The sequence below is a fragment of the Mauremys mutica genome, unplaced genomic scaffold (assembly GCF_020497125.1).
Source record: "Mauremys mutica isolate MM-2020 ecotype Southern unplaced genomic scaffold, ASM2049712v1 Super-Scaffold_100099, whole genome shotgun sequence".
Classification (NCBI taxonomy): Eukaryota; Metazoa; Chordata; order Testudines; family Geoemydidae; genus Mauremys; species Mauremys mutica.
The window spans coordinates 1,708,548-1,728,595 of NW_025423266.1; the positions used below are offsets into that span (position 1 = coordinate 1,708,548).

The following is a 20,048-nucleotide window of genomic DNA, read 5'->3' on the forward strand; positions in this document are numbered from 1 at the left end:
GCTGGTGCTGACAGCTCCAAGGGAAGGCTTAAAAGCCACAGAGCAACCAAGGGCAGGGCAACAGGAGGGGAGAACCATGCCTATGCGTGGCCAGCAGCAGCCACAGAGACACCCAGCCAGGCTGCTCCCTGGCATGCCGAACCCCCACTGAAAACCACCCACAACCAGCTGCTGATGCTTTGTGGTCAACATCAGAAGATGGTAGGAAAGCAGGGCCAGCCCCCCTGGTGGGGCCTCTTACCGTTCCCACTCATGGTGCTGACTTTGGCAGTGGGGCAGGAGATTTTACCCCAAGAGGCTTTTCCCCAGCTGGCGACAAGCAGAGAAACACCCAGGCTCCCAAGGTGCTATTTAGCAAGTACCCTCCAGCACAGGGACAGGCGCACACTTAGAAGAGGGAAACTGCTCCACACTCTAGCCCGGGCAGCCGCCCATTTTCTTTGGCAAGTCAGGAAGGGCAAAGGCAAGACTGGAAGCACCTGGGGCTCATGCCCCAGTCTTTGTGACACCCAACCCCCAACTCCTTCCCGGGGCTCTAGCTGAAGCCAGAGCATTGGCCTGAGCAGCCAAGAAGAGGTTCCAGCCCTGAAGGGAGCAGGACTTTCAGCACAAAGGTAAAACTGCACCAACACAACCACGAAGGGACTTGAACCCTCAATCGTCTGATCCAAAGTCAGACAACTTACCCATTAGGCCATGTGGTCACAGGAACAAAACCTTTCCAAGTACTTCTTTGTAAAAGGCAGACACTGTGTTTCTCAGGTCCTCTACTGAATGGGGCCGAGACTCTCTGGGCACAAGAAGTCGAGTTCCCAGCGAGATGTGAGACAATTCTCTGGAGCCAGGTACAGGACTTTGGCAGGGAGGCTCAGGCATGAGGGATTGGGGTGCAGCAGACAGACCAGCTATCTAGGTGCTTAGATTTGGTCTCACTGAGGAGAAGGAGGAACCCTGCTGATAGGCAGTGGCTGTGGAGAAAAAGTGGGATGTCCAGGCTGCTCAGGTCTCCTTCTTCCAGCTCCTCATCTGGCTGAGCTGCTTCACCGGCCTAGACAAGTCCTCTGCATGCCCAAGTAGCCCAAGAGCCATTGCTGCCCAAACCTGTGCTGGGGGGTGAGCTTCTGTCTTCCCTGTCCCATCTGCCCTAGAACAGACCTCTAGATTGAGAGAGACAGTCAACAACTATTAAGGCTAAGATTATATAAAGGGGGTCACAGAAACTGTGACTTTCAGAGATCTCAGTGACATTTTCCACCTCAGCCCTGGGGCAGAAAGACTGGAGCTGTCGGCCGGTGGGGGCCTCACAGCTATCAGCCACCAGTGTCGGAAGGGGCTCCCACAGGCCCATGCCACCACGGATGGACCCCACAGCTCCCAGCTACTGTGAGCAGCGGGATGCCCCCAGAGCTCCTAGCTGTTCTGGGTGGATCCCAGAGCTCCCAGGTACCACATGTGACAGGGGGACCCTGGAGCTCCCAGTGGGGTGACTGGGTTATAAAGTCCGGTCAGCGGTGCTGCGGGGCTCAGGCAGGCTGGTCCCTACGTGTCCTAGGGCACCGCACTGTGCCCTGGAAGTGGCCAGTAGGTCCCCCCTGCTGCGCCGCTGACCAGGAGCCACCTGAGGTAAGTCTGCACCCCAACCCCTTGCCCCAGCCCTGAACCCCCCGAAACCCAGAGCCCCCTCTTGCACCCCAGAGCCCTCACCCCTCTGCACTTCAACCTCCTGCCCCAGCCCAGAGCTTCCTCCCACACCTGGAACCCCTCATCCGTGTCCTCACCCCAGAGCCATCACCACATCCTGGACCCCAACCCCCTGTCTCAACTCACAGCCCCCTCCTGCACTGCGAATCCCTCAGCCCCACACTGCAGCCTCCTCCTCCACCCCAAACCCCTCATCTCCCCACAGCTCCCACAGGCAGACCCTGGAGCTCCCAGCAGCCATGGGTGGCCGGGGAGCCCCCACAGCCCCACACCACTGCCTATGGACCTTGCAGCTCCTACGAGTGGACCCCAGAGCTCCCAGCCGCTGCGGATGGAACCAGGATTTCCCAACAGGCATTGATGGCGGGAGGACCCTGCAGCCCCACGTCATTGCTCACAGACCCTGCAGCGCCGAAGCCCCGGGAGCTCCCGGCCGCCCCAGGCAGGAGAGGAGCCCCCAGTGCTCAGACACCGCAGGCAGAGCCCGGCGCTCCCAGTCACCGGGGCGGGGGGGTGAGGAGAAGCCGCAGCCCCCGGCCACTGCAGGTGGCCCCGCAGCTCCCAGCCGCCGCGGGCGGGCGGACGCCAGAGCCCCCAGCTGCCATCGGGACCCCCCGGCCGCCCCGGGCAGGACCCGTCACCCCGCGACCGGCAGAAAACAGCCGCGCCCGGAAGCGCCTCGCGCCCTGTGACCGCCCCGGTGCTGCGGCTTCTCGCCAGGCGGGAGGCGGCGCCGCTGCTGCGGTCTCGGTTCCTCCGCCCGGCAGCGGGACCCGGCCCCGCGCGGCCTCGCGCCGCTTCTCGCGGGCGGCGCTGAGCTCTGAGCGCACAAGGCCCTGGCGGCTCCGCCCCGCCTCGCTGTCAGACAACGTCACCAATGGGAGCTGAGCCTGTCAGAAACGTCAGTTGGGGAGGGCCCAATGGGAGACCAGCTTTCAGAGACCCGCCCCACGCAAGGGCCAATGGGTGATTAGCTGTCAAAAAACACTAGGCAGGCTGGCACCAGCCAACCAGGAACTGCCCCTCATCTCAAGCCCCCAAACAGCCCCCCCACCCCCTACCTGTCCTATGCCCCACAGCAGCAGCCAGCACCGGGTGGCTCGTGTCACAACCCACAGCAACCCCCAAAGCAGAGTCTCAATTCCCCTCCCCCACCACTGCTCTTCATTAGGTAACAGAAACCCCACCCAAACACCAAAAAAGAAAAGAGACACTTTCTGCTTCTTACAACCAAGCTTCTCCCACAGCCCCTTCCCCATGTCTGGCCACACGCTCCCAGCTCAGGGTGACCACACACCCCGTCGGGGCAGGCTCTGCTCAGCCCGGCTCCCCACAGCCTGCACTAAACATGTGGGGCCCAACCCCAAAACTTACTCATATTTTACCCCAATGGCCCCAAACTGCCGCTTTTAATATGCAAATAAGGTGCTGCCATACTCAGGCCACACCCGAGCTCTGCCGTGGAGCCACCCAGCAGAGAACCAGGTGATATTTAAATTAGCCAGGACGCCGCTCAGTCATTGCCCTCTGCTCCCAGCAGGTGGCGCCGGAGAGCTCCGAGCTCGCTCAATTCCCTTTCTCGCGTCGGCTTCAGCCCCCGGGTTACAAACGCACCAACCGGGGAGCAGGAGTGCGGGGGTGCTCCAGGGTGACCAGATGTCCCATGTTTAAAGGGACAGGCAGGTCCGGGAGGACTTTTTCTTATATAGGAGCCTATTACCCCCCCACCCCTGTCCCGTTTTCCACAGTTTCTTCAATGTCACCCTATGGGGCAGCTCTGCGGGAACGGACTTGCACACTTGGGAGCCATCAGCCGGATCTGCATGCCTGGGAAGCTGCGTCCCTCCAGAGGCGCTTGGGAAGCCAAAGGGGCCGTGGGTGAGTTTGTGATGAGGTGAGTGTGAAGTGTGGAAGGGGGAGGGTGGCAAGAGGAGGTTTTGAGAGGAAGAAAGGTGCTGCTGAGCTGGTAGGGGAGGGCAAGGTCCCAGGCGGGTGTTGTGTGAGGAGCGGTGTAGGCCCGGAAAGGCGTCGTGCTGGGCAAGGGCAGGTGAGGAGGGCCAGGGCTTTTCCCAGGGCTGTTGCTGCGGCCAAAGCCTTTGGGAAGCAGAAGAGGGCCAGGGGTGTTGTTGCCTGCTGGGGCCCATGCGACGGTGTAGGTGTACGCTGACCATAACTGGTCTGTGGGAGCTGAGTCCACTCACCATGCCCCTTTCCTCGTTAGTATAGTGATGAGTATCCCCGCCTGTCACGCGGGAGACCGGGGTTCAATTCTCCGATGGGGAGGGTGACCCCTTTTGAAGGGGGGAACAAAGAAATCCCTGGCCTGCCCACCACATGCCTTGCGTTCTCCTTCGACGGCCATTTCCCTTCGCACCCCCCACTGATGACTTTCACCTCCAGAGAGACAATTACCTCGCAAGGACACGCTCGCCCTAGCCAAAGCCTCCCCCGAGGCCTGCACGTGGGGGCACGTTTCAGAGCGGCAAAGGGAAATAGGCTGACCAGGGCCATGAGGACAAAGGCCCAGACAAACGGGGAGGGACTTGGTCCAGGGGTGGAGGAAGACAGAAAAAGGGACAGGCATGGGATTGGCTTCCTCTCTTTTTTCCTTTGCTCAGCATTTGACCTGTGACTGTAATGGGGAGACTTGAGAAATACCTGTGGCCGCCGGCGAGGTAGGTGGCCTCCCCGAGAGCGCAGAGCTGAGCATTTTCTGCTGGGCTGCTGCCTGCTCGCCTAGCGCCTGGCCGTGATCGTATAGTGGTTAGTACTCTGTGCTGTGGCCACAGCAACCTCAGTTCGAATCCGGGTCACGGCATTGCTTTTTGGTGGGGAGGGGCTATCCTGCAGCACGCCTCGTGGCTCAGTCTGATGGCGTCCGTTTGCAAAGAGAGCCATCGGCCGGTCCTTAGTTTCTGCTTGGTAAAGGCAAGTCAGTGGGGTCCATCCGTCAGAAAAAGAGTCCCAGGACTTCTTGCTGGGCGCCAGGGTCCAAAAGCAGCGCATTCCCTCCTGGAAAGGGCTGTGTTTCGAATGTCTGTCCGGTGCGTGTTGAAGGGAAGGATCTGCGTGCCTGGGAAGCTGCGTCCCTCCAGAGGCGCTTGAGAAGCCAAAGGGGCCGTGGGTGAGTTTGTGATGAGGTGAGTGTGAAGTGTGGAAGGGGGAGGGTGTCAAGAGGAGGTTTTGAGAGGAAAAAAGGTGCTGCTGAGCTGGTAGGTGAGGGCAAGGTCCCAGGTGGGTGTTGTGTGAGGAGCTGTGTAGGCCCGGAAAGGCGTCGTGCTGGGCAAGGGCAGGTGAGGAGGGCCAGGGCTTTTCCCAGGGCTGTTGCTGCGGCCAAAGCCTTTGGGAAGCAGAAGAAGGCCAGGGGTGCTGTTGCCTGCTGGGGCCCATGCGACGGTGTAGGTGTACGCTGACCATAGCTGGTCTGTGGGAGCTGGGGCCTCTCCCCATACCCCTTTCCTCGTTAGTATAGTGGTGAGTATCCCCGCCTGTCACGCGGGAGACCGGGGTTCGATTCCCTGACGGGGAGGGTGACCCCTTTTCAAGGGGGGAACAAAGAATTCCCTGGCCTGCCCACCCCATGCCTTCCATTCTCCTTCTACGGCCACTTCCCTTCACACCCCGCACTGATGACTTTCACCTCCAGAGAGACAATTACCTCGCAAGGACACGCTGGCCCTAGCCAAAGCCTCTCCCTGGCCTTCCGCCCTCGGGCCCAGCTTCGGGGCCTGCCCGTGGGGGCACGTTTCAGAGCGGCAAAGGGAAATAGGCTGGCCAGGGGCATGAGGACAATGGCCCAGACAAACGGGGAGGGACCTGGTCCAGGGGTGGAGGAAGACAGAAAAAGGGACAGGCATGGGATTGGCTTCCTGTCTTTTTTCCTTTGCTCAGCATTTGACCTGTGACTGTAATGGGGAGACTTGAGAAAGACCTGTGGCCGCCGGCGAGGTAGGTGGCCGCCCCGAGAGCACAGAGCTGAGCATTTTCCAGTGTGCTGCTTCCGGTATCCCCAGCGCCTGGCCGTGATCGTATAGTGGTTAGTACTCTGCGCCGTGGCCGTAGCAACCTCGGTTTGAATCCGGGTCACGGCATTGCTTTTTGGTGGGGAGGGGCTATCCTGCAGCACGCCTCGTGGTTTTTCCATCCTGGTGTTACAGAGATAGTGTACTTACTTTCTTTCTTTTAATAAAATCCTTTTCTTTTTAGAACCTGATTGATTTCTTCCCTTGTTTGGATTTTCAGGGGAAGTGGAGGGGGAAAAGTGAATCCCTCTTTGTTTGATTCAAGGAGTTTGAATCAAGGTATCTTTCCCAACAACTAGGAGAGGGGGAAGAAGGTGGGGGAATGGTTTATTTCCCTTAGGGTTACGAGTCAAGGAGTTTGGGTCTGTGTTCCCCAGGGAAGGTTTGGGGGAACAGGGCGTGTGCTAGACACTGGAACTTCTAGAGGGTGGCAGCTTTACCAGATCTAAACTAGGATTTAAGTTGAGAGGGGCCCATGCAGGTCCCCATCTTGTGGATGCTAAAGTTCGAAGTGGGGAATAAACATATGACGGGGCGATGCCCGCATTCTCCCAGCCTGTCGACTAAGGGCTCCTGATGAGCGTGGTGGACGGGAAATTCAGCCATCTGACTTTTGGCCTTGCTGCCCGTAGCGGTCAGGCCGAAAAATCAAAAGCCATCCTCCCCAGGCCCACAGCCACCCAGGGGCTCCTCTGCACCATCTGGCCTCCACGAGTGCCGCACTCTGACCAGCTGAACCAGGCAAGCCACGGGAAACTTCTCAAGGTCTTCCCCTGGTGTGGGCTTGGATGCGAAAAGCACCTGGCCGTTCATCAGCTGTTGCAAGAAGTGTGCAGAGTAGGAGTAGCGATGGGGCTGTAGCTTTCCACAGCATCTCAATTTGGGCAGCTTTCCATTCCCCTTTTCTGTGTAATGTCCCTCCCATGGGTTTCACTTGCGGAACTGTACGACTCTGGCAGGGTGGCCATTTAGAAATCTTTTCCTTGCTTTTCTTTTTCGCCTGGCCCTAGCGTTAGGACCGTTTGGGTGTTTCAGTGTGTGTGTTTTCCCATTTGGAGGCATTTGGAAGTTTGGAAGGGGAGCCGAAAGAGGAGTCTTTTTCACAAGCAAGTTGGCTTTCTGCACAGGTAGGGCCCTTGGCCGTAAAGCTTAGCTCCGTCAGTGCGTCTGCATGGGGTTCCTCCAGTGCCTCAAGAGCCCGTGCTAAACTCTCGGTGTGGGCGTTTGGCTTCCACCAGTCAGAGTGCGGTGCCTGCGTCTTCCCAGGGCTGGCTCCCGTGAGGCGCGCATAACTGGGGAGGAAAGGGGTAGAAGAGAAAGCAAGTGAAGCTGACTTCGAGTGGTGGTGCCCCTGGGCGGAGTGGTCCTCCTGCTCCTTCCTGTCGGAGGGGTGGGCTTGGGGGGTCTGGCTGTGGGCGGTGGGAGGATGGTGTCCAGGGAAGTCCCAAAGGTCACCCTGCGCCGGCGGAGTGTGAAGCCTCTCCCCTAGGTTGGGGTGCCGAGGATTAAGCCTTCCTCTGTGGCTTGGGCTGGGGAGCGTGATCCGGTGTCGGGTCCATTTGGGTGGAGCTGGCGGCCGGCAAGAATTCGGGCCATCAGGTCAACCCTCTGTGGACAATGGGGGCGAGCCGGCAGGCCTGTGATTTTGGCTTTGCGGGCGGGCAGCTCAAGCCTGGCCTCCTATGAGCCTGGAAGGCAGCCGGCCGGGCTCACCCGTCTCCAAGTTCCTTTCAGGCAGCAGGTGGAGCGATGTGCCCAGGGAGGGGAGCCCAAGGAAGTGTCAGGAGCTTGGTCCTGCCCAGCGCCTGCGCCCAGCAGGGCTCTTGCCAGCTCCAGGCCCACCTGGTTTTGGCCTCTGCCACCCCTAGCAGTCAGCCAAAAGAGCAGAAGCCACCCTCTCCCTCCCGGAGTGGCCAGCATGGGGCTTGAACCCATGACCTTGGTGTTATTAGCACCACGCTCTAACCAACTGAGCTAGCCGGCCAACGGCAGGGCCTGCCTTGCCTGACCCTTTTGGAAGGAGTCACTGGCTCGCGCGGGGAACGATGTGGCCTCCGTTATCGAATGGATGGATCGAGACACCACCTGCCAAGGTAGGGGAATTAGCTCAAGTGGTAGAGCGCTTGCTTTGCATGCGAGAGGCAGCGGGATCAATGCCCGCATTCTCCAGCGGCAAGGCAGCCCCAGGACCTTCTTTTAGAAGCCATGGACAGTCAGCCGGCTCAGCTCCTCCAGTGGCCTCCATCCCTCTCCCCGCTTGGCCTCCCAGAAAGCCAGCCCTTGCGGAGCACAAAGCTCTTCCTCCCCGGCCCTTCTCCCCCTTGCGCTGACTGGGAGGCTGGAGACAGCTGGGGGAAGTTAGCTCAAATGGAAGAGCAGGGGAGAAGTAGTCAGACCCATACACACATTCTCCAGCCTGCTCTGCTCTGCTTTGCTCTGCTGGGCTGGGCTCTAGTGGGGGACCTGCACCTTTCTTTCTGAGCTCTCACTGGAGCACAATCCCTTTCCTCCTCCCTCCCTGCTAGTCTACGCCAAGCTCATTGGCCGGGAGGGAGAGCCACTCAAATACAGAATTACTCACATCCCAGGGGTCCATGAAGGGAATGAGGAGATGGGCGGGGTGGCATGCGATACCAGCTCAGCTGAGACCGTGAGACCTCGCAGCCTCCTGATCTCAGGCAGCATGGCAGCCGTGGAGCAGAGCAGAGCACGCAGACAGCTTGGAGACAGCCAAAGCGGGGAAGGGATGCGTTGGTCTGGAAGAGGGAGTCGGTGGCTGTCTATCCTGGCGGAGGCAGGGTCGCTTTGCTGTATGCTGGGCCAGGGGCCAGGGAGTCTGCTAGAGTTGCTGAGCTGGGCCTGCTCCGGGCTTTGCTTGGGTTAGAGGAAAGTGGTGAAGATAGGAACAGCCCTCCTGGGTGAGACCGATGGTCCATCTAGGCCACTATCCCGTCTTCTGACAGTAACCGATGCCAGGCGCTTCAGAGGCAATGGCCAGAGCAGGCAATCGTCAAGAGATCTATCCCTGCGTTGTCTTCTGAAGTTTGGTGCTTGTTTCAGGGGCTAACTCTCAGCCCAGACACACTCCAGGGAGGGAGCGTTGGTGTTTGTGCCGAGGAGCGTGGCTGGGACTCGGACCCCCTTCCCCAGCTCTGGGTAGCGCCCCGCCCCCATTTCAGGCTGTGTTCTGCTTAAGGCCACAGAGCTCTTGCCTTTTTTTGCCCGGTGCCTGAGAGTCAGGCCAGCTGCAGGGAATTAGCTCAAGCGGCAGAGCGCTCGCTTTGCATGCGAGAGGTAGTGGGGGACGCTGCCCGCATTCTCCGAGCCTGTCAACTAAGGGCTCCTGATGAGCGTGGTGGACGGGAGAGTCGGCCATCTGACTTTTGGCCTTGCTGCCCGTAGCAGTCAAGCCGAAAAATCAAAAGCCTCCCCAGGCCCACAGCCACCCAGGGGCTCCTCTGCACCATCTTGCATGAGCCGGTGGAAGTGGAGCCTGGAACTGAGCTGATGCGCTGAGGGTTATTTGCACTGTGCGCTTCACATGGAGGTGAAAACACGGGGCACAGATCTTTGAGCACAACCCTCATCCTGAGGAATGGTGGCGGGGGGGGGGGGGGCTGCATAAAGAGAGAACGGCTCTCCCTGGCGGGGCTGCAGTGGCTCTTCACAGGGCAGTCCCACGGCCAATTGGTACCAGAGTTTTGCCGGCCTCCTTTCGTGGGCTGACCTGGCTCCTCTCTCTTTAGGGAGACTGGTGACCCCAAACTTTCCAGAAACCATCATAGCGAGGCCAACCTGAGCACAGACACCTGCTCAGCACCCCGGGTTGCAGCCCTGAACCCTGGCAATCAGCTACGCCCAGCTGCCCACCCAACAAGTGTTACAGGAGCCTTTGTGCCCCGTCCTTCCCAGCGCCAGCTTTAAACTCCGCTGCTCAGTTCTAAGCTTTGGCCACACGGGGGCAGCCTGGAGCTCAGCCAACGCCTCCCGTTGCTGGTTGCGTTTCCCACTCCTCGTGGCAGGTTCACACCCCGCAGGCAGATCTCTGAATCGGAGCTGAACCGTTCCCCAAATCCAGCGCTTTAGCAGCAGCTTTGCTAGGAAAGCGCTGACGTCCCCAAGTAAAGTAAGAGCCAGAGCGCTGTGTCCGGGATCTTCTATTGGGCCCCTCACCGTGGTGTCTGTCAGGCGCAAGGAGAAACCAGGGAAATGTTTTCATGGCGTTTAAGGGCAGAAGGGGCCATTAGCTCAGCTAGTCTGAGCCCCGAATAACACAGAATTACACCATGACACGTATTGATCCCACAGACCTTAGACAGATCAAAGCGTTTCAGCCCTCAGGACGGAGGCTAAACTGGGCGCCAGAGGCAGCGAACAAGGGCCCCCCAAGGCAATGGCAGGGAGCTGACGAGGTGAAATATGCCCTGATGATCCCAGCAGGCGACCCACCCCCATGCTACAGAGGTGGGAGTCCCTGTTCCTCCTGCCCTTAAGAATCTCTGGTGGTAAGTGGATACCCCCAGTTCCCCAGATAAGAATCCTCCATGTGATTTCCCTGGCTTCACCTCAAAATAAGAACATTGTGTGGCGGGAGTGGGAGGAAGGTTGTCTGGCAGATCTGTAAAGGGGACTGTGTCTCCCTGTCTGGCCCAGGCTCCTGGGAGGAAGTGATCTCAGTGTGTCTGGCTGTCTCCATTCCTCCCACCCATAAGAATCCCTGGTGTGTGGGTGCACCCTAGACCATTAAGGATCTCTGGGGGGTGGGTGTCTCTCTCCCCTAGTCAGGATCTCTGGGGCGTGCCTGTATAAAAAGAGACTTTGACTCACCCAGGCTGGGCTGCCATCATGGAACAGACCAGGTCCTTCTGTGGAGGGTTTACGTTCCTTCAAGGCCGCGATCTCAGTGTGTGTGGGTGTCCCTGTCCCTTCAACCCTTAACAATCCCCGGTGCGTGGGTGCGCCGGGCCCCATTACAATCCCCTCTGTCTTACTCCCCATGAGGGATCTGGTGGATGTCGGTGTTCTCCATGTTACTGGGGGTGTCTGGTGCCCCTGTCCCTCCTGGTTAATAGTGGAGTGTGTGGGTGACCCCCCGCCCGTTAAGGATCCGTGTTGTGTGGATGCCCCCGTTCTTCTCATTAAGAATGGTGCAACGGAGCATAAGGGTGTGTCCCCCACCCCATGAACTAGCTCCCGTGTGTGGTTCCCCTGACCCCATCCAGGATCTGTGGTGTGTGGGTGTCGCTGTTTCTATTTTCAAGATCTGTGTTGCAGGGGGCGTCCCTCCCCCCAAGTCAGAATCCCCATCCTGTAGGTGCTCCCATCCCCCCAGCCAGGCTCTGCGGGGTAGGGGTGTCTATGCATCCGAAGAAGTGAGCTGCAGCTCACGAAAGCTCATGCTAAAATAAATTTGTTAGTCTTTAAGGTGCCACAAGTACTCCTGTTCTTTTTGCGGATACAGACTAACACGGCTGCTACTCTGAAACCTGTAAAAAGAGACCGTGTCTCACTGTCTTGCCCAGGCTACGCTGCAGGGGCTATTCACAGGTGCGATCCCACTTCTGATCAGCACAGGAGTTTTGACCTGCTCCATTTCCGACCTGGGCCGGTTCACCCCTCTTTAGGCAACCTGGGGACCCCAAGCTTCCCCGGGATCACCATATTGATGCTGAACTTAGTGCGGACACCTGATCAGCACAGCCCCTTACAGCCCAGAACTCCTGAGCTCAAGCAATCCACCGGCCTCAGCCTCCCCAGGAGCTGGGATGACAGGCACCAGCCACAGAGCCCGGCTTGTTTTGTGGCCTGGCAGCTGGAGCTTTAAACTCTGCTTGTGAGCTCTGTGCCTTGGCCAGACGGGGACAGCCTGGGACTGGGAAATGCTCCTGCTTCCCCCGCCCCCGTCTCATGTCGAGCTGCAGGTGCCGCTGTCCTGCCAGGTAAGATCCCGGCTGTTTCGGTGCCCCCTTCCCCAACCCAGGTGTCCGGGTACCTCTGCCCCCCATACAGAATCCTGGATGTGTGGGTGTCCGTCCCTCTGCAGAGGATCCCGGAGTGTGGATGCCCTTGTCCCCCCCCACAACATCCTGGGTGTGTGGGTGCCACTCTCCCCCCCAGTAGATCTCTGGTGGGTGGGTCCCCAGGGTGTGAGTGCTCCCATCCCCCGATACAGGCTGGGGGGGGGTATAACTGGCTCTCCCTGTCCTGCCCAGGCGGTGCTACAGCAGCTGTTCACAGGAGCAGCAACCCCACTGTCAACCTGCAGCTTTAACCTGCTCCAGGGGTGACCTGCTTCACCCTCCTGTGGGAGCCGTGGGACCCCGAACTGCCCAGAATCACCTGATCGATGCCGAGCTTAGCACAGACACCGGCTCAGCATGGCAGGGTGCAGCCCTGAGCCCTGACAATCAGCTTCCCTCCGCCTCCTGCTGCACAGCGAGGGTCCCACGCGAGAGGCTTTGGGCCCAGTTTGCTCAGGAGCGTCCCAGGCTCCAGCTGTAAACTCTGCTGGTCAGTTCTGAACTTTGGCCACACGGGGGCGGCACTAACAGTCCCATCTAAACGCTGTTTGCGTTCGACCCTTCGGATCACAGATTGTAACCCGCGGGCAGATCTCTGAGTGCAGCCAAATCCCTCCCCAAACTGAAAATTGAAGCAGCAGCGCCCATTGGAAAGATCAGGATTTTTGCCTTTAAAAACAAGGGAAATGTCTCCAGCGAGAGACTGAAGAAGCTCAACTGATTTCATTGACTCCATAAATGTTCCTCTGTGTCCTCCTAGGAGTCACGCCCCACTTTTTGGGGACCACTGAACCCTACTCGTTAATCAGGGGCTAGTGATGCCAAAGCCCAGGGAAAGGGAGAACAAGTGCGGGGCCCCCAGCATTGGAGCCATGTGAAGGGGCTGCAGGAGAGGGGCAATGGCTGGTGGCCCAGGGAGTTAAGGGCAAAGGGGGCACAGGAGGGGGCAGGAGTTAGGGGTGAAGGAGGTGCAAGGGTTGGGAGTGCAGGAGCTAGCAGTAAAGGGGGAGTGGGGATCGTCCAGGGGCAATGGGGAAGTGCCAAAGTACAAGCTTTGCCCAGGGCACCATTTCCCCTAATGCTGGTCTGAGCGAACAATTGGAAATGACCCTTCAGTGAGACCAGAACCATCATGTAGAAAAGCCCCTTTGTTAAGTGGTGGTGGCTGAGGGAGATGGGTTAGAAAGCAACAGGCATTTGTCTGTGGAGGTTGGATTCTTGCCTGCTGGGCAAGGCTGGTGTGTGGTGTCTCCATGGCTGCACTTTCATTTTCTGATCTGCCACAGGGAGCCAAGTCTAGACATATTCAGAGGCTCTATGCCAGGGTTTCTCAAACTTCCTTTCACTATAACCCCTTTTTGCAAAAAAACCACCTTACTACATGACCCTAGAAAGATGCACCAAGCCCCTCTACACTGAGCAGAGGCAGAGGAGACAAAGCCTGAGCCCTGCCCCAGTTAGGGGAGGGCAAAACCAGAGCTTGAGGGATTCAGCCCTGGGTGGTGGGGCTCAGACTTTTGGTTTCAGCCCCAGGCACCAACAAGTCTAATGGCAGCCCTGGCGACCCCATTAAAACAGGGTCACATCCCACTTTGGGGTCCTGACTCTCAGTTTGAGAACCACTGCTCTATGCTGATGGGAAAGAGTTTTCCTGTGGGTGCAGTTAATCCACTTCCCAAGAGGTGGCAGCTATGTCACTGGGAGAAGCTATATCGGTGGGTTTGCAAGCTGTGGTGTTTGCCATATTTAAGAAGTTTAATCAAACCCCATTTTTAAAACCACCTGTTGTCTGGGAATGGCAAAGGAGCTCGATGAATCTGGGTTTGTCCTTCAAAGTCCTGGAGATCACAATTCCATACTCCTGTTGTCATGGGGATATTGCTCAGTGGTAGAGTGCTTAACTACAGTTCAAATAATCCTCAGTTCAAACCCCAGTGTTCTCTTATAACCCTCTTTCTTTTTTTTAAAAAAAGGAAAACATTTTCATTTCCATTGTCCATTATGTTCAGGGGCTCCTCTATACAGGAGTGCTTGATATCAATGTAAACACTCAACATTTCACTGTCCAAATGCATAAAAACCTAGCAAAGCTGTCCATCAGCTAAAATCAGTTCCAATCCTCTAAGTGTCTAGTTTATGTTTTCATCAGTTAAACAAAGGTATCATGTGAATGTACATTTGCAGATCCCTCTTCTCCAGGAGCTATGTTGTGCAGAAGAACAAGAGCCACATCCAGCTGCAGTTCAGGAGTCTGATGACCAAAGAGCCACAAAGTGTTCTGAGGGCTGGAGAAAAATGCCTTCTAGTGAGCTATTGAACGAGCTCAACCTGTTTAGCTTATCAAAAGAAGATTGAAAGGTGACTTCATTGAAGTGTTGAAGGGCCTTAATGGAGACAAAAGATTGGGTATTAAAGGGCTTTTTAATCGAGGAGAGAAAGGCATAACAAGACCCAGTGGCTGGAAGGTGAAAAGAGACAAATTCATATTAGAAATAAGACACAAATATTCAACAGCCAGGATGATTCACCACAGGAACAAGCTACCAAGGAAAGTGGTGGATTTGCCATCTCCTGGTGTCATCTAATGGAGACTAGATGCCTTTCTGGAATGTGTTTGCCCCAAAAGTAGCTCTTGTGTCATACAGGAGGCCTGTGATATGCAGGGGGTCAGATTAGATGCTCTAATGGTCTCTTCTGGCCATAAAGTCGATTAATTTCTGAAAAACTGAGTGTAGCATTGGGAGCAGCGTCTGATGTTTTCCTGTCTAGCCAGCTTGCTGCCTAGAACGAACGCTCCTTGAGTGGGGTGATCCACAGGGAGTAGCTCAAGCCTCCAAAGTGCCTGGGCAGGGGCAGGACATTGGCCCAGCAAGGGAGGGGTGTGGCAGTGACATCACAAAGGCCTTTTGCAGGACCTCAGACTATTGGTCAAAGGTGGTGGGGAGGTGGTGACCTCACAGAGAGATGCTGACATCAGCCAGGCAGGACATGGGCGAGGGGTCAGGGAAACCTCAGAGACCCCTGTGGCTTTGCTTCAGCAAGTCTCCTTCTCCAGGTCTCTCTTTGAGGTCTGAGAGAGTATTCGGGTTCACGTACGTGGGCGCCAGGAGGAACCTCTTTCGAGTTTTCTCCTTCCCTTTTAGTGAGTTTACTAGAGACCAGCTGTCCCTGTTTAGAAGGTAAGAGCCTCCTCGAGGTTTGAAACCTGTTCAGTCTGATCCATCTGGTGACCGTTGAATTCTAGGCATGGAAAACATGAGCTTAAGGAGGCAGAATTGTATTGCACACCTCGGATTTTGTCCCTTAGAATCACTGGGGTCATTAGGGTTTGTCCTTTTGGTTTCACCTTTTCCTCCATCCGTCTCTCCCTCCTTTCTCTTTGTCTCTTGCTTCTTTTGTCCTTTCTCCTGTTCCCCTCCCAACACCAGGAGGGGTGTGTGTATGTGTCTCAGGTGAGTGCTCTGCAGCTCCCACTGTGGGATGTCCACCCAAAAATGTGGGGCTGAAATAGTGCTCAGGCAGTGATCCCCACCGGTGACCTGGGCCATCCTTTGGGCGAGAGCCCTCAGCCTGCCGTCCTCAGTCTCTACCCTGATTGGCTGAGCAGGGGGTTATTGACAGGGAGGAGACTCAGGTCCTTGTTGTTCTCTTTTAAGCCCAAGGAAATAAGTCAGAACCTGTTATATGTTTGATGAATTTTGCTGCTCCTCTGCATTAATGGTCTCTGAGCAGTTCATGATTCTCTCTAACAATGCAATTCTCCTCAAATACTTGCTGAATATTTATTGTGCACTGTTGTTGGTCTGGAGCTCATCTGAGAGCACTTTATTCAGGTCATTCAGTGTCTGAAATTCAAGATCCGATGGTTAGTTTAAAAATCAGGGCTCTTGGGTCCTATTCCCAAATCTGCCAGTGACTGGCTGTGTGACCTAAGACAAGTCAATTCTCCTTTCTCAGCCTTAGCTTCTCCCTCTTTCAAGTAGGGATAATAATGATCCGCTCCTACCTACCTCATGGTGGGTGGGGATCCATTGGCGAGTGTCACTAGGAGTAGTGCGTAATATGCGGTGTCCTATCACATTTACTCAGAGCAGATTATGACATAATAGAATAGCTGAAATAGTCTATTTGATTTGTATTTTTTTATTTTGAAATTGTTAAGAGCAGCAATTACTTAGCTCAGACTGAAGCATCTTAGCTAATGTTTGAGATCTAAGTGTCTCCTCTGTGTGCGATGAGACAATTTAACACACTGTGACAAACAGGAGATGCTTTTGTTTTGCAACAAAATATTTGTGCAAAGAACTTTCATCCCACTTGTTTTGATTTCGAGAAACAAACTGGTTTAGTCTGAAGGGGATTTTCTGACAGAAATGGTTTCAATGAAATTTCCCCACCATCTCGATTCCTGGGCTCTAGCCCTTTCTCTGGGTTTTTTTTTGTCCATTAGAACAGGAGTCAGGACTGTTGGCTTCTCTTTCTGGCTCTGCCACCACCTTGCTGTGTAGGCCCTTGGGAAGGTCACGTCCCTTCTTTGTACTTCAGGCTTCTCCCCATCTGTCCAATGAGAACAGGGACAGTTCTCGAACTCTGGGCAGTCATTTTCAGCCGGGCCCCGGCAGGGATAACTTAAAATTTATATAGATATATATATATGTATATATAAAAAAGACTTTCATTCCTTAGGAACCGGTTCCCTATAAAAAGTTCTGATTTAAGGGATGTGCCACAGTATGTATTTTTTGTACCAATAGCGTTACCATGCGTCCGTATTTTCCCAGGAGGAATTTTTAAATTTTTAAACTTTAAAAGTTCCTCCCAGACAGTGATTTAAGAACCAAAAAGCCTGACATGTCCAGGAAAATACGGGTGTATGTTAACCCTACCTAAAGTTCTTTTTTAAAAAGATGGGCCTGAACTAGAAACGAGCTCCGTTTTACATGTGTGGGTCCCTGCCACTCCCTGGGGGTGTGCTAGAGTGACCAGATGTCCTGATTTTATAGGGACAGTCCCAATTTTTGGGACTTTTTCTTATATAGGATCCTATTACCCCCCACCCCCGTCCCGATTTTTCACACTTGCTGTCTGGTCACCCTATGGTGTGCACATGTGTGGGTTCCAGCTGCTCCCTGCCCCCCTCATTGAAGCAGGTGTGCAGGGTTACTGCCCTGGGAACTGCAGGGCATCAGTGGACATGGGGCTGGCTGGAGGCAGGGCAGGAGCTGACTGGAGGTAGGGTCTGGCTGCAGGCAGGGCAAGGGGTTCAGGGCTGGCTGGAGATGGGGTGTGTGGGACTGGCTGGCTTCAGGCAGGGGGATGCAGCAGGGGTTGGCTGGAGACAGGGCAGGAGGTGTGGGGCTGGCTGCAGACAGGGCAGGAGATGCAGGGCTGGCTGGAGATGGGCTGGCTGTGGGCAGGAGGTGTGGGGCTGGCTGGAGGCAGGGGCTGGTGCAGGCAGGGCAGGGGGTGCAGGGCTGGCTGGTGTGGGGCTGGCTGTGGGCAGGAGGTGTGGGGCTGGCTGGAGGCAGGGACTGGTGCAGGCAGGGCAGGGGGTGAGGGGCTGGAGGCAGGGCAGGGGGTGCAGGGCTGGCTGGAGATGGGCTGGCTGGGGGCAGGAGGTGTGGGGCTGGCTGGGGGCAGGGGCTGGTGCAGGCAGGGCAGGGGGCTGGAGGCAGGGCAGGGGGTGCAGGGCTGGCTGGAGATGGGCTGGCTGTGGGCAGGAGGTGTGGGGCTGGCTGGAGATGGGCTGGCTGGGGGCAGGAGGTGTGGGGCTGGGTGGGGGCAGGGGCTGGTGCAGGCAGGGCAGGGGGTGCAGGGCTGGCTGGAGATGGGCTGGCTGTGGGCAGGAGGTGTGGGGCTGGCTGTGGGCAGGAAGTGTGGGGCTGGCTGGAGATGGGCTGGCTGCAGGCAGGGGGTGTGGGGCTGGCTGGAGGCAGGGACTGGTGCAGGCAGGGCAGGGGTGCGGGTACAGGGGGTACAGCCCACCCTGTACGGTAAGTGCCCCCTCCCCCCTCAGCACCGGGGTAGCAGCAGCAGCCTGGGGCTTGGGGGCTATTTAAATGGCCTGGGGCTCCCCTGCTTCCACTGCCCCGGCCCTGTAAATAGCTGAGGGAGCCCTGGGGAAGCTGCGGGGCTCTGGGGGCTATTTAAAGGGCCGGGGTGGTAGAAGCAATGGGAACCCTGGACTTTTTAAATAGCCCCCAGCACCCAAAACCGCCCTATCCCAGCCCCTGCTGGGAGCCCCAGGCCCTTTAAATTGCCCCCTGAGGAAGCCGGGCCACCCTGGTACAGCGCACCAGCTCTTGCCAGTACGCAGTACCAGGGCTTGGGCACAGGGCCCTCTTAGGGGTGGGGCCCGATTAAGGGGAATCAGGAGAATCGGCCTAAAGCTGGGGTGGGGGTGGGGCAGGACTTGGTCCCATTCTGGACACCACCAAAAATTATACAAACCTGCCGCCCCCGTCCAGCCCAACCTTCTGCTGATGCACCTCAGGCCACACCCCTGCAGGGTTTGAAGCTTCCATTGCTTAAATTCCAGGACACGGAGGGATTTCAGCTCCCCTTTGCCCAGAGGGAACCTTCACCCCACTCCCAGCCAGGTTCTTGTCCATGGGATCACTGTAGGGGGCTGGGTCCCGCTGGGTCTTTTCTCTCTCTATGACAGGCCAGGGTGCAATAACTGGGGCATCTGAGCACCCAGGACCTTCTGTGGGGCTGCCATTCCCCTTCCCCTTCTGTGGTCTCATCTGTCATTGACTCCAGCCTTTTTTCTATCCATCGTCAGTGTTGGTGAAAACCAGTGTCAATGAAGCTTTTCTGTAGTAGGCCTGAAACTTTAATCGACCTAACAGGAACAAGGGACGTACATCTTCCTATGTCAGCTAATTGCTTATTCGCTTGTTTGGATACCTTATCAGCCATTTTGGCTCCTCAAGTGTATGCAGCTGTTTTTCCATGTATGCATCCAAAGTATCTAGTACAAAGGGTCAACGGATGTATCTTGTGTCCCCGTCAGAATGACAAATGTATCCTCAACAGATGTATCTTGTTTCCCCCACAAAATGATATATGTATCCTGCGTACCCAATTATCCCCTAATAGATACATGTACAGGTTCTACAGGTCAACCAAATGACGTAGACGAACATAGGCTAAGTTGTTTGTTACTGATTATAAAAAGGCCCGTTCGGGCTTGTGGGGTGTGTCTCTTTCTCTGGCACTAGCCGAGAGGAGCACCCGCTCAGCTGACCGATCAATAAAGGGTGTGGTACTCATCTTCCTGTCTCCGTGCCTCCTTGGTGTAATTAGGTAAGCTCCAGGGGGAAATGAGCCCTTTTGGCTAACAGTCAGAACCATCCCAAGCAAGCTGCACTCGCCTCAAAAAGACAGTGTCCCCTGCTGGGTGTACATCACTGACCTCCCTCCTCTCTGAGCACTGACTGCCCCTCTGTTTCCTTGCCTCTCAGTTTGTGCAGATGGGACCTTTCCCTCCAGTGCTGGAGGATTCACCCTTCTCATCTACCATTGTCCCAAGCAGCACAGCGGGTGGGAATCTTACATGTACCGAGGTGACTTAGGAGCAGAAACCGCCCCCGACCTTCCATGCAATTGGCACTTGCCCCTCACTGAGCAGGATTGAAACTCCTGCAGGGAGACTGTTGGGCCACATCCCCTCTGGGCATGAGCAAAGCAGCAGGGTGAAAAAATCAACTTGGAGATGGTGGAGATTGAACCCAGGATCGCATACATGCAAACCATGTGCTCTACCATTGAGCTACATCCCCAGATAATCTTTGCTTGCTATGGGTTACACCAGGGGTAGGCAACCTATGGCACGTGTGCTGAAGGTGGCACACGAGCTGATTTTCAGTGGCACTCACACTGCCCAGGTCCTGGCCACCAGTCTTGGGGGCTCTGCATTTTAATTTAATTTTAAATGAAGCTTCTTAAACATTTTAAAAAACCTTATTTACTTTACATACAACAATAGTTGGTTATATATTATAGACTTATAGAAAGAGACCTTCTAAAACATTAAAATGTATCACTGGCATGCGGAACCTTGAATTAGAGTGAATAAATGAAGACTCGGCACAGCACTTCTGAAAGGTTGCTGACCCCTGGGTTACACTCAGAGCCCTCTTGTTTCCAGAGCATCCAGTGGCCTAAGAGCAGCATGGGGGACACATTCCCTACTCTGAGGGCCAAACCTGCTGTCCTGGAGATTGCTGGTTCTTAGGGGTCACTTTGCAGCAGGGCCAGATTTGATGTGTGGGGCAGAGAGAGTGGGTGCCCTGGACTCAGG

At 56.1% G+C, this 20,048-nt stretch overlaps 2 non-coding genes across 2 annotated transcripts; one reads left to right on the plus strand and one right to left on the minus strand.

Annotated features, from left to right (window-relative positions):
- Window positions 1-5,158: 5,158 nt before the first annotated feature.
- Window positions 5,159-5,230, plus strand: TRNAD-GUC. Its single transcript has one exon. It is a non-coding gene; the product is annotated as a tRNA-Asp (tRNA).
- A 2,403-nt stretch (window positions 5,231-7,633) lies between these two features.
- On the minus strand, window positions 7,634-7,707 carry TRNAI-AAU. Its single transcript has one exon. It is a non-coding gene; the product is annotated as a tRNA-Ile (tRNA).
- Between the last annotated feature and the right edge of the window lie 12,341 nt (window positions 7,708-20,048).